The sequence below is a fragment of the Monodon monoceros genome, unplaced genomic scaffold, assembly GCF_005190385.1.
Source record: "Monodon monoceros isolate NGI ecotype Baffin Bay Population unplaced genomic scaffold, NGI_Narwhal_1 Super_Scaffold_7, whole genome shotgun sequence".
Classification (NCBI taxonomy): Eukaryota; Metazoa; Chordata; class Mammalia; order Artiodactyla; family Monodontidae; genus Monodon; species Monodon monoceros.
The window spans coordinates 56,672,463-56,684,882 of record NW_021703784.1 but is presented as its reverse complement, the minus strand read 5'-3'; the positions used below and the strand labels follow the sequence as shown (position 1 = coordinate 56,684,882).

Here is a 12,420-nt window from a genome sequence, read left to right as displayed (position 1 = left end):
CTGCCTAAAAGGAAGAAGGTGGGGGAGCTGTATTGGAGCTTTATAAACCAAGGTGTTTTCATAGCATCTTTATACAGAAATCGATGGCCTAGGGACTTCCCTGGTGGTGCAGTGGTTAAGACTCCACGCTCCCAATGCAGGGGGCCCGAGTTCGATCCCTAGTCAAGGAACTAGATCCCACACGCATGCCACAACAGAGGACTCAACGAGCCGCAACTGAGGAGCCTGCCTGCTGCAACTAAGACCCAGCACAAGCAAATAAATAAATAAATAAATATATATTTTTAAAAATCGATGGCCTATTTAACAAAATAAACGTTTAGATAAACAGTAGTTTGACAAAAAAGATTCTGTACAATTATTTTCAGTACTAAAGATATGCATAATTTCCTAAGGAATTAATTTTATAATAAATAAAACAAGAAAAATGAACTTGCTTTAGTCTCTTTGCTCTTCACTAGGCTACAACTTTAAGGGACTTCCCTGGCAGTTCAGTGGTTAAGATGCCGTGCTTCCACTGCAGGGGGCTCGGTTCGGGGAACCCCGCAAGCCTCGCGGTGGCGGGGTTGGGGGTGGGGAGTCTACAACTTTAAGTCTGATTTCTGATAACGTACCAGGGATTGTCAAGCTATGGCACACCCATGGCCTGTTTCTGTATGGCTTGTGAGCTAAGAATGAAACATAGGAGGGGGGAAGAAGAGAGAAGATGGGGAGGGGAAAGAGAAGGAGAAAAAAATAATAGACACTGTATGTGACCCACAAAGCCTAAAATTTTTTTTACAGAAAGCATTTGCCAACCCCTGAGCACACCATCTTGCTGTCTTCTACTTTTGAACCTTGTGCTATACACCATCATCATCAAAGCCTTTATCAATCCAATTAAATTCTAAATTCCATTCTAAATGAAAACCTACATCTGGAAAAACACCTATCACCTTACTGCTCGTTAGAACATGACATACTTTGTCATCTCTCCTTACTATATTCACTTCAAAAATTAATCATTCACTACCTGCAAGGCACCCTCCAGGACCTAGGACTGTATAAGATGACTAGAACACAGCCCCTGCCCCCAAGAAACTTACAGTTAAGTGAAGGAGCAGACAGAAACAGTCAATTTTCCTAAAACAGGGCAATATCAATATTATGACAGAGGCACACACTGGATACTCCCTGTGAACAAAATGGGGGCACTTACGACAACCTTAAGGATTCTGTAAGGTTCCTTAGGGGAGATGCACTCAACCCAGAGGGATGAATAAAAGGAGAAACAGCATGAGCAAAGGTGTGAAACTGTAAAATATCTGTAGAAACTACATGCTACTCAGTATTACCAGTGGTGGGCGATCAGGCAGAAGGAGTACATAACAACAGGTCATAGAAGGCCTAATATGTCATGCTAAGGAGCTTAAGACTGTAGAGCCAATGAAGGGATTTAAGCAAGGGAGTGATGTGGACATATACACCACTGGGTAGATGTTCCGGCTGCTGGGTGGAAGACAGGTTTACTACATGGGTGATATACAAACTAGTTAGGAGGCTACTGCCCTTGTCCAGGTAAGATTAGGGCCTGAACTAAGGGGATAACCGTAGGAAAGGGGAGATGAGTTTCAGAAATATTTAGAAGGATTTATTTTTGGCTATAGAGATAAGGGAGAAGAAAAGACTAATAGCACAGATTCATATCTTGAATGACTGGATGAACAGCAGTGCCTTTAAGTTAGGACAAAACTACAGGAAGAGATGACTTTAGCTTTTGAGGGAGATACAAAAGGGGAGAGGCCAGAAGAAGGAGATGGGGAAAATGAGTTGTTCTGGACCTACTGAATTTAAGGACCATCAAAATGGATGTATGCAGGTTGCCAGTAGACAGTGAGATATACAAGTCTAGAGCTCAGGAAAGAGGTCTGAGCTGGAGATAGGGATTTTGAGAGTCATCACCATACAGCAGCAGTTAAAGCCAATAGAGTGGGCAACACTACTCAAAGAAAGAAACTTAAAAAGTCCAGTGAGTCAAAGAGCCAACACTAAGGAATATCAACATTTACTGAGAAAGCAGAAACAATAAAGATCTCTTCTTAAATATCAGGTAGTTTCAAAAGCTTCAAAAATCTCTTCCTGCTAAACAACAGGCTGGAAAGAACAACCATGAAATACATTCATTAGTACAGCTCATCTAATGGACAAAGTAAAGATTAAGGAACTCAGTAGGGGGAGGGCTTTCCAGGTGGAAGCCACAACATATGGAAAGAATAAGGGCATAATAGTACAGCATGTCTTTTTTTAAAAGGGAGGGGAGAATCTCTCCCCTTATTTTTTTCTTTTTAATTCATTTATTTTATTTATTTTTGGCTGCTTTGGGTCTTTGTTGCTATGCGTGGGCTTTCTCTAGTTGCGGCGAACAGGGGACTACTCTTTGTTGTGGTGCACGGGCTTCTCATCGCAGTGGCTTCTCTTTGTTGCAGAGCACGGGCTCTAGGCGTACGGGCTTCAGTAGTTGTGGCACACGGCTCAGTAGTTGTGGCTCGCGGGCTCTAGAGCGCAGGCTCAGTAGCTGTGGCGCACAGGCTTAGCTGCTCCGCAACATGTGGGATCTTCCCAGACCAGGACTCGAACCCGTGTCCCCTGCATTGGCAGGTGGATTCTTAACCACTGCGCCACCAGTACAGTACTTCCCCAGTACATCCACATATCCTTCAGGTCTCAGCTCAAGCATTGACTCCCCCAAGCATCTCTCTCTTCCTTGCTCTCTCAGGCAGGTCAGGCCATGTCAACCTCCATCCTCCCCATGGCCCTTGCCCAGGTCCCCACCATAGCAATTATTCCATTATGCTACAGTTATGTGTGACATGTCTGTCTCCACACTAGATTAACTATAAGCTCCTTAAGAGTAGGGAATTTTAATTTTTGTATCCCGTACTCCCAGCACTCCCTGACTGTCATCTAATAACCACTCAATAGATACTTGTTGAACAGATGTCTTAAAATCTGTCACACACCGACTACTAGCTCCTTGGTCTTGGAATGCATTGAGGATTTACATTCTTTGTTTTGCTTTACTTATGATAATTTTAAAATAAATTTATATTCCAAATGTAAAATGAGTAAGGGGAGATATAGCAGCAGGAAAACACTGAATAATAAAAGAAGAGCCTGGAGGAAAAGTTAGCTGTAAACAACTCATAAGTAAAATAAAAATAACAACAGTAGTATTTACCATATTAAGCATCAACTACGTATGTGCCATTCAGTGTTCCGGGTTCTTTGTCCTTCTTATCTCATATAATCCATTAACAACCCAATAACTGAGTATTATCTCTCTTTTACATATGCATAAATAATCCATCTCACTGTACTACTCTACCTTGTAATAAGTTACAGGTAGAAAACTAAGAGGGAAATGACTGTATTTGTCAGGATAGTGAAGAGCAAACGTTGTATACTGCATTCTCCACTTCAAAAAGCATCAATTGTTTCATTTTGAGCAAGCCAGCACAGTTAATGTAGAACCAGGTCCCATAAATTCACTAGGAGAAAGTCCTCTAGCACCCTCTCTGTCCCACCATATCCAACAATCTTCAAGATTTAAGGGAGAAACTGTGAACTGATCTTCACGTATTCCTCCTCCACTGGGAGAAGAACCCTTTGGAAAGGCAATAAACCAAATATAACAAGCTTTTCACCTCTGTGTGGGGTGCCCTGACTTCATTTTTGTAAACTAGAGAGGAAAAACAAAAAAACACCCCAACTAACATTTATATAGTGCTTTACAGTTTAAAGAGTATTTTCACATTTATTACCTCATTTGAGCCCCACTTTACAGGAGAGTAAACTGAAACTCTAACAGATTATTAATGCATTTGGATTTCACATCTCTTAGGCAAAAAATTCTTGGGGTTTAGGTTGCTAAGCTTCTGATATGCATAACTAATGACTTCCTATTCATGGTCCACTCTGTACATCAGAGGACAGACCCTCCTGTACAATCAGGTGAGGACCAATGTACCAGGCTGCCTTTCTGCAAAAAGAAACATGCACAGAAATTCTGATCAGAAGAGTTACGTGACTTGCCAAAACATGACATGAAGCTCTAAGCTGGTATTAAAAGAATCAGTATCTAGTAAATAAAAAATCCGCCAATAAGAAAAAACTCTTAAGATGCTGTTCTTTCACAGCTCACAAAGGCTGCTACTACCCTCTCCCATTCCTATTTCCAAGTATGATTGATCCACATCTGGATAATCTGATCAACCATAAATGCAAACTGGCTTCCTCTTGCCATCTAGACTACCCATATATGTATGTACACGCATATTTACAGACATATACTAAAGAATATATTTTTATATGTGTATATATAATATACATACAAATAAGTGTTGCTGAGTAATGGGACTATAGACAATAATATTGCTTCTTTTACTTTTTCTGTAATTTCCAATTTCTGCTATGAGCATGTTATTTTAATTAATGGTGGAAGAAATAAAGCTCTTTTAAAATTAAAAAATAAGGATAATAAATAAGAAAAAAGCAAGTCACAGAAAAATACTTAACACTATGATTCTATTTATATAAAGTTATAAAGGTACAAAATATATTGTTTAGGATACATACTTGTTTGGTAAAACTATTTTTAAAAGCAAGGGAATGATTCACACAAAATTCAGGAAAGTGGTTACTTCTGAGGGAGAAGGACAGAGATTCAATCAGGCAGGGAATCACAAGAAGCTTTAAAGGTACTAAAAATCTCCTTTTTGTTAAACTGGGTAGCAAAAACATAGGCCTTCAATTTGTTATCATTCTTTAAATTAAAGATTTATATTATATGCACTTTTATACATATGGTTTATCTCACAATTTAAAAAGAAGATATAAACAGAGTTGAAGAATCAGAATTTCAGGGCTGTAACCCAAACTCTTCCACTCACTGTGTTATCTTAAGCAAGTCATTTTACCTCTCAGCAGTTTTTCTTCTTATTTTATAGATGAGGAAACTAACAACTAATATATGTTTACTACTTTACTGTTTAAAGTTCCTAGACTAGGGACTTCTCTGGTGGCAGAGTGGTTAAGACTCTGCATTCCCAACGCAGGGGGCCTGGGTTGATCCCTGGTCAGGGAACTAGATCCCACATGCATGCCGCAACTAAGAGTTCGCATGCCTCAATAAAGGCTCATGGGCTTAGTTGCGAGCTGCAACTAAGACCCGGCGGAACCAAATAATAAATATATATTTTTTTAAGTTCCTAGACTATAGTACCAACATACTAATATGCAGATAAACTGTGAGATAATAATACAAAGTAATACCTCCTTACTAAATAATAGATCATAATACTAAGAACTCAACGGTAGGACACACAAGGCTATTCACATTCTAGTCTCTTCTATCTAATAATAATAACATCTAATATTTTTAATGTGTACAATGTAACACATTGTATTAAATGCTTACCATGGATTCTTTTGTTTAATCCTCAAAACAACCCTATGAGATTAGTTCTCTTATGCCCATTTTACAGATGAGACCACTGTGCCCAAGGTCACATAGGTAGTAGTAAATGGTGGACAAACTTCAGAACCCACACTCTTGACCACTACGTTAGTTTTGCCTCACTTTTCTCACGACATTTAAATCATCTCTCTCTCCCATGACACTGAAAGCTCCTTGACAACTGTTTTTTGTTCACTTTTTTACAATTTTAACTGTATTTAATTGTACAATTTAGTGGAAGTAAGTACATTCACAATGTTATGCAACCATTACCACTAAGTATGAAAGGTTTTTAATGACTTTACTAAAATCACTAGGTTATCAAGTGGTAGAAAGGGGATTTGAACTCAGGACTCTCAACCTCTAAATTAACAAGCTATTCATTCTACCAAGGTACCTGTCTACCAATACCTCCACTGCTCTCCCCTTCTCACCAGAATACTGGAAGAATCAAATGAGGTGAAGATACTAAAACACTTTATATACATTTCTACTGCACAGGTGAACACAGCTGTGAGGGGGAAAAAGAAAATCCACCAAGACAATTCTCCCAAGCGATTACTTTCCAGTTTGAGCTCTCAAAAGCTAGGGCTTTCACATAAATATCCCACCTCTAAATCAAGCCTGCAGATCCACAAAAGCAACGTCTGGACCCCAGAGTAAAGTTATGAGGAGAAATGCTTGCATTAGTTAGATTACTCTCTCATCAAATTATGGGTAACTGCTCAAACCTGATTTTTATTGCAATACAGAAAGCTTCCTCATAACAAAACACTTTCAATTCCAAGGATAAGTCCAACCTTCAATCATTCTGCCCATTTTGGAGCTACAATAAAAAAAAAAAAAAAAAAAAAGATTCTTGGGACTTCCCTGGTGGCGCAGTGGTTGAGAGTCCGCCTGCCGATGCGGGGGACACGGGTTCGTGCCCCGGTCCGGGAAGATCCCACATGCCGCGCAGCGGCTGGGCCCGTGAGCCATGGCTGCTGGGCTTGCGTGTCCGGAGCCTGTGCTCCGTAACGGGAGAGGCCACAACAGTGAGAGGCCCGCGTACCGAAAAAAAAAAAAAAAAAAGATTCTTAATATTGGGTATTTTCATGTGTTCAATTGTGAAGGCCAAGGAAAATGGTTTGTTTACAAGCTGAACCCTGAAGCTTGAACAAAAAAAGAATTATTTTGATCCCGTTGGTGCCTTACATCCCTCTTTACATCCCTCCCCATTTTTTCCCCAATCTAAGCTCTAATCAACAGCCATTTCAGGTTTAACATATCACAGTTAATGCAATTAAGTCCAGAAAACTATTTTCCTAAAGATGTTTCCTCCATTAACACCCTTCTCTACTTTCCAGCATCACTCTTCTGCCATGAGAATGAGCATATCATTAAGCTTTAAATAAAATTTCTGATGAATAGATGGAAGTATTGTTTTTGTAGTTAATGGAATACGCTTACATCTCCTAAATAAAATAAAATAAAAATGATTCTTTATGTTTTTATCCACATCTGACAGAATTCTAACCACCTGAATTCCTTCAGAAGAAAATTCAATCTACAGAAATATAGTCCAATTATTTTAAATCTTATCAGGTAATGTCAAAAGAGAATCAAATGAAAATACCAAACTATCTCACCAATGAATATTTATGACATTTCCATATTTTCTGTCTTCTCTCTGTTTACATAAAACGGTGGTACCAAGATTCATCTCTGGATTATTAGCCTGCAATACAATGATGGGCCTAATTGCCTTGCAAACCAGGACACCAATAAATGGAGTCTTCAAGCAATCAATTTTAAGAGGAGGGGAAAAAAAAAGGCCTAAGCTCTTTCTGAATACATGCACGTTGCCTGACTGGGAAATAAATTCAGCCTTGTATTTTTCAGTCTTATCATCAGTTCTCAAGCAAGGAATGCTCCCTTAACCACCTCAAGCTCATAAAATCTATTTAATACCAAATTCCAGGACTAATTTTTAAATGCACCTGGAGGAGAGAGGAAAGGAGAAGGCAGAGACGTCAAATAGAAAGACATCTATCACATTCCAGTTTCATCTTCTTCATCTTTAGTTACTGGAGTGGGGTTTTCTCCCCCAACTTTCTTTTTATAATACATGAATAATAGAAGATACTTTTCCCTCCTCAAAAAAAAAAAAGAAGATACTTTCCCCTCCTCAATTCTACCTTAACTGAAGCCCCTCTCAACTTTACCCTTTGTGTTGGTTTACTTCCAAATATGATACTAATACAAGTGAAACAAACAAAAACTAACAGCTTAAGAAGTCCTCTAGAAAAGTCTTTTATGTACCTTCTCTCTCCCCAACCACAGCCTCCAAAGCTGTCCATTTAAGTCCAACCCCCAACCCTCTTGTGTCTCTTGGAGGCCATCTCAATCCTTCTCCAGAATCATCCAATCCACCTCTTCCCAGCACTGCTCACTGCCCCTCTCCATCCTCCCTGCCCCCTCCATACCAACAACCCCAGGTTTCCCACTCCTTAATTAGCCACATCTGCTACCTCACTATTAGCAACCACCTCTCCAGTCCTACCAGTTCATCTCAGACACTCTTGCTCCAAAACTCCCTCTGCCACCTTGGCCAAGGGACATTTTCTTCAAGATACCATCCCCCAACCTTGCTCACCACCTGCCACTATTCTTTAAGTCCAGCCCAGAAGCATCTTCTGTGCCCTCTGCCTTCACCCTGTACCCAGGAAGCCACCAGTGCTTCTAAGATCACTCTAAATCCCATCCCACTGTGCTCCCCCCCCTTCCCCTCCCCACCCAATTCCAATCCTTGTTCGCCCATTTTGGGCCTAACTTCTACTTTACCCCCTCCTGCCAGCTCACCCTCACACTCCCCTCATTCAAAGTCCCACCCCCCACCAGCTCCTATTCCAACCTCCATAAGCACTCCCCAGGAAAACCCCGAATTCTACCTCCTCTGCTCTCCTAACCCACGCTATTCCATAAAATCTCAACAAATTCCACCACCCCCAGATGGCAAGCGCCCACTTCAAGCTCAGGTCTCAGCCCATGCCAAGACCCTCCTCACCCCCGGCTCCTACCACCTCTATCAGCCTGCCCTAGGTCCACCCCAAATTCAACCCTCCTGAATTAGTCACCCCCCAGGGTCCTATCCAACTCTGCAGTCGCACTCTCTATTACAATCAACCCCTTACCCCGCAACCCGGCCCAGATCCCAAGCTGTCAATTGCTCCAGGCCAACCCCAAATCCACCACCCTCAGTCAGTCCCCTCCCCCATTAAAAGCCATCCCACTCCAGTCTCAACATCCATTTCGCCCAAAACCATCCAAATTCCACCCCAACCCTACAACCCCACGCTCCTGTCCCAGATCGTTCCCATTAAAAGTCCCCTTCCCTTGTCTCTCCCCCCCAACCTGCTTGTGTCCCACCCTCACCCCACCCCCAGCCCGCGCCTGGACAAGTCTCCCCAGCCAGCCCGCCGTTCCATCGCGACCTCAACCCCCTTCCCCCAACCCGCGAAGGGGCTCCGCAGTCCCCACTCTCATTCTCCCCAGTACCACCGGCCCAGGCTCAGGGAGAGCGGACCGGGGTAGGGTGGGGGGGGTGATCTCCTCACCGGCGAGCTGCAGCAGGCGAAAACGGCGGCGGCGGCAGCTGAAGCGGCGATGCCCTTGTCTTCTCTGAAGGCTACAGAGGCGACGCTCTCGCTCCCTCGCCCGTGTCCAGTAAGGTGGCGGATGGCGCGCAGGGACTGGGAGCCTCCTCCTTCTCAGCGACTCGGCTCTGAATCCTCTGCAGTAGCCGCCGAGGAGCCCGACGGGTGGGGGGAGGGGACGCTGGGCTGCGGGCTAGGGAGGAGGAGGCTGAGGGAAGGGGCGGGGGACCGCTGAGAAGGGCTGGGAAGGAGGAGCCAGCGCAGCGCCGCGACACGTCCCACAGCCTCAGCCCGCCGGGACCACAACTCCCGGCATGCCCCACTCCGGTCCGCGCGCAGCCGGCGCCCCCCGGCGCGCGCCCGATGCGGAGGGACTATTCCCTCCTAGGTCTCGGACACTGGAATAAAGCCAACCATCCGCGGGTGGCATTTGTAGACTCAAAGACCACATAGGAGGCAAGTTAGGCACCACAGCGGCCCCATCCCCCAAGGGACGCTTTTAGCAGCGTCTCCGCCTTCTTTACGCGCGCGCACACCTCCCCACACGGAGCCCCGCCACCACCTCCCGCTGGACTACATTTCCCAGCATGCCCACAGACTCTCGCCCTCCTTCCGGACCCTTCTCAGACCCGGTACTACAGTTCCCAGGGAGTGTGGTCCTTGCGAAATGCTGGGAGATGCAGTTCTCAGTTCTTCCTCCATGTTAAGAAAAAGAAGTGAAAGAGAGGAAAAAAGGAAGGAAATATGTCAACCCACCGAGAACAGGCCTACATTGGCTAGATCACTTGGAAGTCTGTACTTTCTTCGCAATACCCGTTGCCACTGTCTCGCACCAGAGCTAATGCAGCAGCCTCCTTCTGCTCTCCCTGCAAAACTGTAGACGATTTGGCAGCTTGAACCCAAATATAAAAAGAGCGTACTTCTTGACCCAGCTCCGCTACTTTTAAGAATTTACCTTAGAAAGATAATCAAACAATTTGGAAAAGATGAATGGACAAGGTTGTTATCTGAGATTGTTGATTACAGTGAGGTAAACGTAAATGTCCTTCAACAGGAGCTGGTTAAATTATATATACAAACAATGCATTACTAAGCAGCTGTTTAGAATAATGATATGGATCTTTTTCTTGACATCAAAAGCTATTCACAATTTATTATCGAGAGAAAAAAATTGTTAAGAGAATAGCAAGTTTAGAATGATCTAATTTATATGAAGCTTGAGACAATGTTCTATAAGCATAGAAAGATTTCAGGAAAGAGGTTCCCCAAAATAACATCTGTGATTATCTTGGAGTAAAGAGTGTCAGATTTCAAGTAATTTTCATTTTCATATTGCCTGAATTGTTTAAAAAGAGCACATAACTTTTTAAGCTATAAAACTATTTTCAAAAAATATAATTTTCAAATCCAACAACAGCCTGTCTTTGCTACCTAAAAGCTTTTCATGGCTTTCTATTGCCCTCAGTGGTGCTCCAAAACGAGGTCTGTCTGGATTTTCTGGGAGCTCAACATTTCCACTAATTAAAACAAATAATGGTGGGGACTTCCCGGGTGGTCCAGTGGCCAAGACTCCAAGCTCCCAATGCAGGGGGCCTGGGTTCAATCCCTGGTCAGGGAACTAGAGCCCGCATGCCGAAACTAAAAGATCCTGCATGCTGCAACTAAAAGTCCTGCGCTCAGCAACAAAGATCCCACGTGCCACAGCTAAGACCCAGTGCAGCCAAATATTTTAAAAATAAATAAGTAGGGCTTCCCTGGTGGCGCAGTGGTTGCGAGTCCGCCTGCCGATGCAGGGGACACGAGTTCGTGCCCCGGTCCGGGAAGATCCCACATGCCGTGGAGCGGCTGGGCCCGTGAGCCATGGCCGCTGAGCCTGCGCGTCCGGAGCCTGTGCTCCGCAGCGGGAGGGGCTGCGACGGTGAGAGGCCCGCGTACCGCAAATAAATAAATAAATAAAAATAAATAAGTAAAACAAATAATGGTGGCCACTTACAATTCACAAAAGAACATTAAGTTAGTAGGGAGGATTTTCTCAATTTTCATTGTCTCTTCTCAAATTTTTCCTTCTTCTGGTCTTTCCACACCCATTTCCTCCTTTTCTCCTACTCATTCTTGAAACTCAAGCCAAAGTCCTACCTTCCCTAGAACATATATTTTAGGCATACTGATTTTCCTTGTGTCTGAATTCTTCTAGCGATGGTTTCTAATCTGTGAGCCAGAGATCACTGTGGCAAAGAGGAATGAAGAGGGAGAAATAAAATTATTGTAAAGGGTCTACAAAGCAATATTTAAGCAAAGCATTGTCTATAGACTGAAGAAATAAGTCTTACACTTAAAAATTGTTTCCTTCTGGGACTTCCCTGGAGGTCCAGTGGTTAAGATGCCGCACTTCCACTGCACAAGGCACGGGTTCCATCCCTGGTGGGGGAACTAAAATCCCACATGGCACGTGAAAAAAAATTTGTTTCCTTCTGTGTCCAGCTCTTCTAGAATATGGAATATAGTATCAGATGATCTGTGACTTAACATAAATCCAGTATTCAATTACAGTATTTTAGATTTTGTGTAATTATTCCTCACCGTTCTGCAAGAAAACACCAGAACATTCGAGCTCCACTAGCCAGCCCGCTGGAGAAGCACAGGCCTATCAGAGAAAGCCCAGGTTACCTGAATCAAAGGTTAATTTAGTCCATAGTCCTGCTGCAATCTCTTCAGCAGCCTCACCCCACCTAAATCTAATTACACTCCTATGCCTTATGACTCATTTTCCCCAAATACGTCAGGCACTGTCTTTTTCAAACTACCTCATTTTTCATCCTATTCTCCCAGCCTTAAAATTCCAGGTCCCCTCCCCCACCAAAATTCCTATATCCTCTGCTCCCTTCTCTGAGAATAATAAGAAATGTGCCTATGAAATGTGGGCTAAGTCCCTTCCCCTCTCTGAGTGTGGCACTGACCATCCCATCTTCTAAACCCACTTCATTCCTCCTCTTCTCCACTTCTCCAACTGGCAGACAGTGGGAGATGGGCAATCAAAATTAAAAGGGACGGATCTGTCCAGCGAGGAAAGCATATATGAGCTACGGGAATAGGTATGAGGAAGCTTACCAGACTAGGAATCTGGTAATCAGATCCTAAATTAGACCTTGCCATGAGCATGCTGGGTGACCTTTAGTAAGTCCCTTATTTTTTTTTTTTTTTTCTGAACCTCATGTTTACGTCTGTAAAATGAAAGGATGATTCCTGGCGTGTCACCTCATAACATTATTAGGAGAGTCCAATAAAACAGTG

The 12,420-nt window shown here is 43.2% G+C and overlaps 1 protein-coding gene across 4 annotated transcripts in view; it reads right to left on the bottom strand.

Annotated features, from left to right (window-relative positions):
• Window positions 1–9,362, bottom strand: part of FAM168A (family with sequence similarity 168 member A) — a 201,692-nt gene extending 192,330 nt beyond the window's left edge. For 3 of the 4 annotated variants that reach the window (XR_003791563.1, XM_029209513.1, XM_029209516.1), the window contains exon 1: window positions 9,091–9,325. The gene's annotated coding sequence lies outside the window, so the exon portion shown is untranslated. Of the gene's footprint in view, window positions 1–9,090 lie in introns of all 4 variants that reach the window. The other variant, XM_029209514.1, reaches the window with a different exon arrangement.
• Window positions 9,363–12,420: the final 3,058 nt, after the last annotated feature.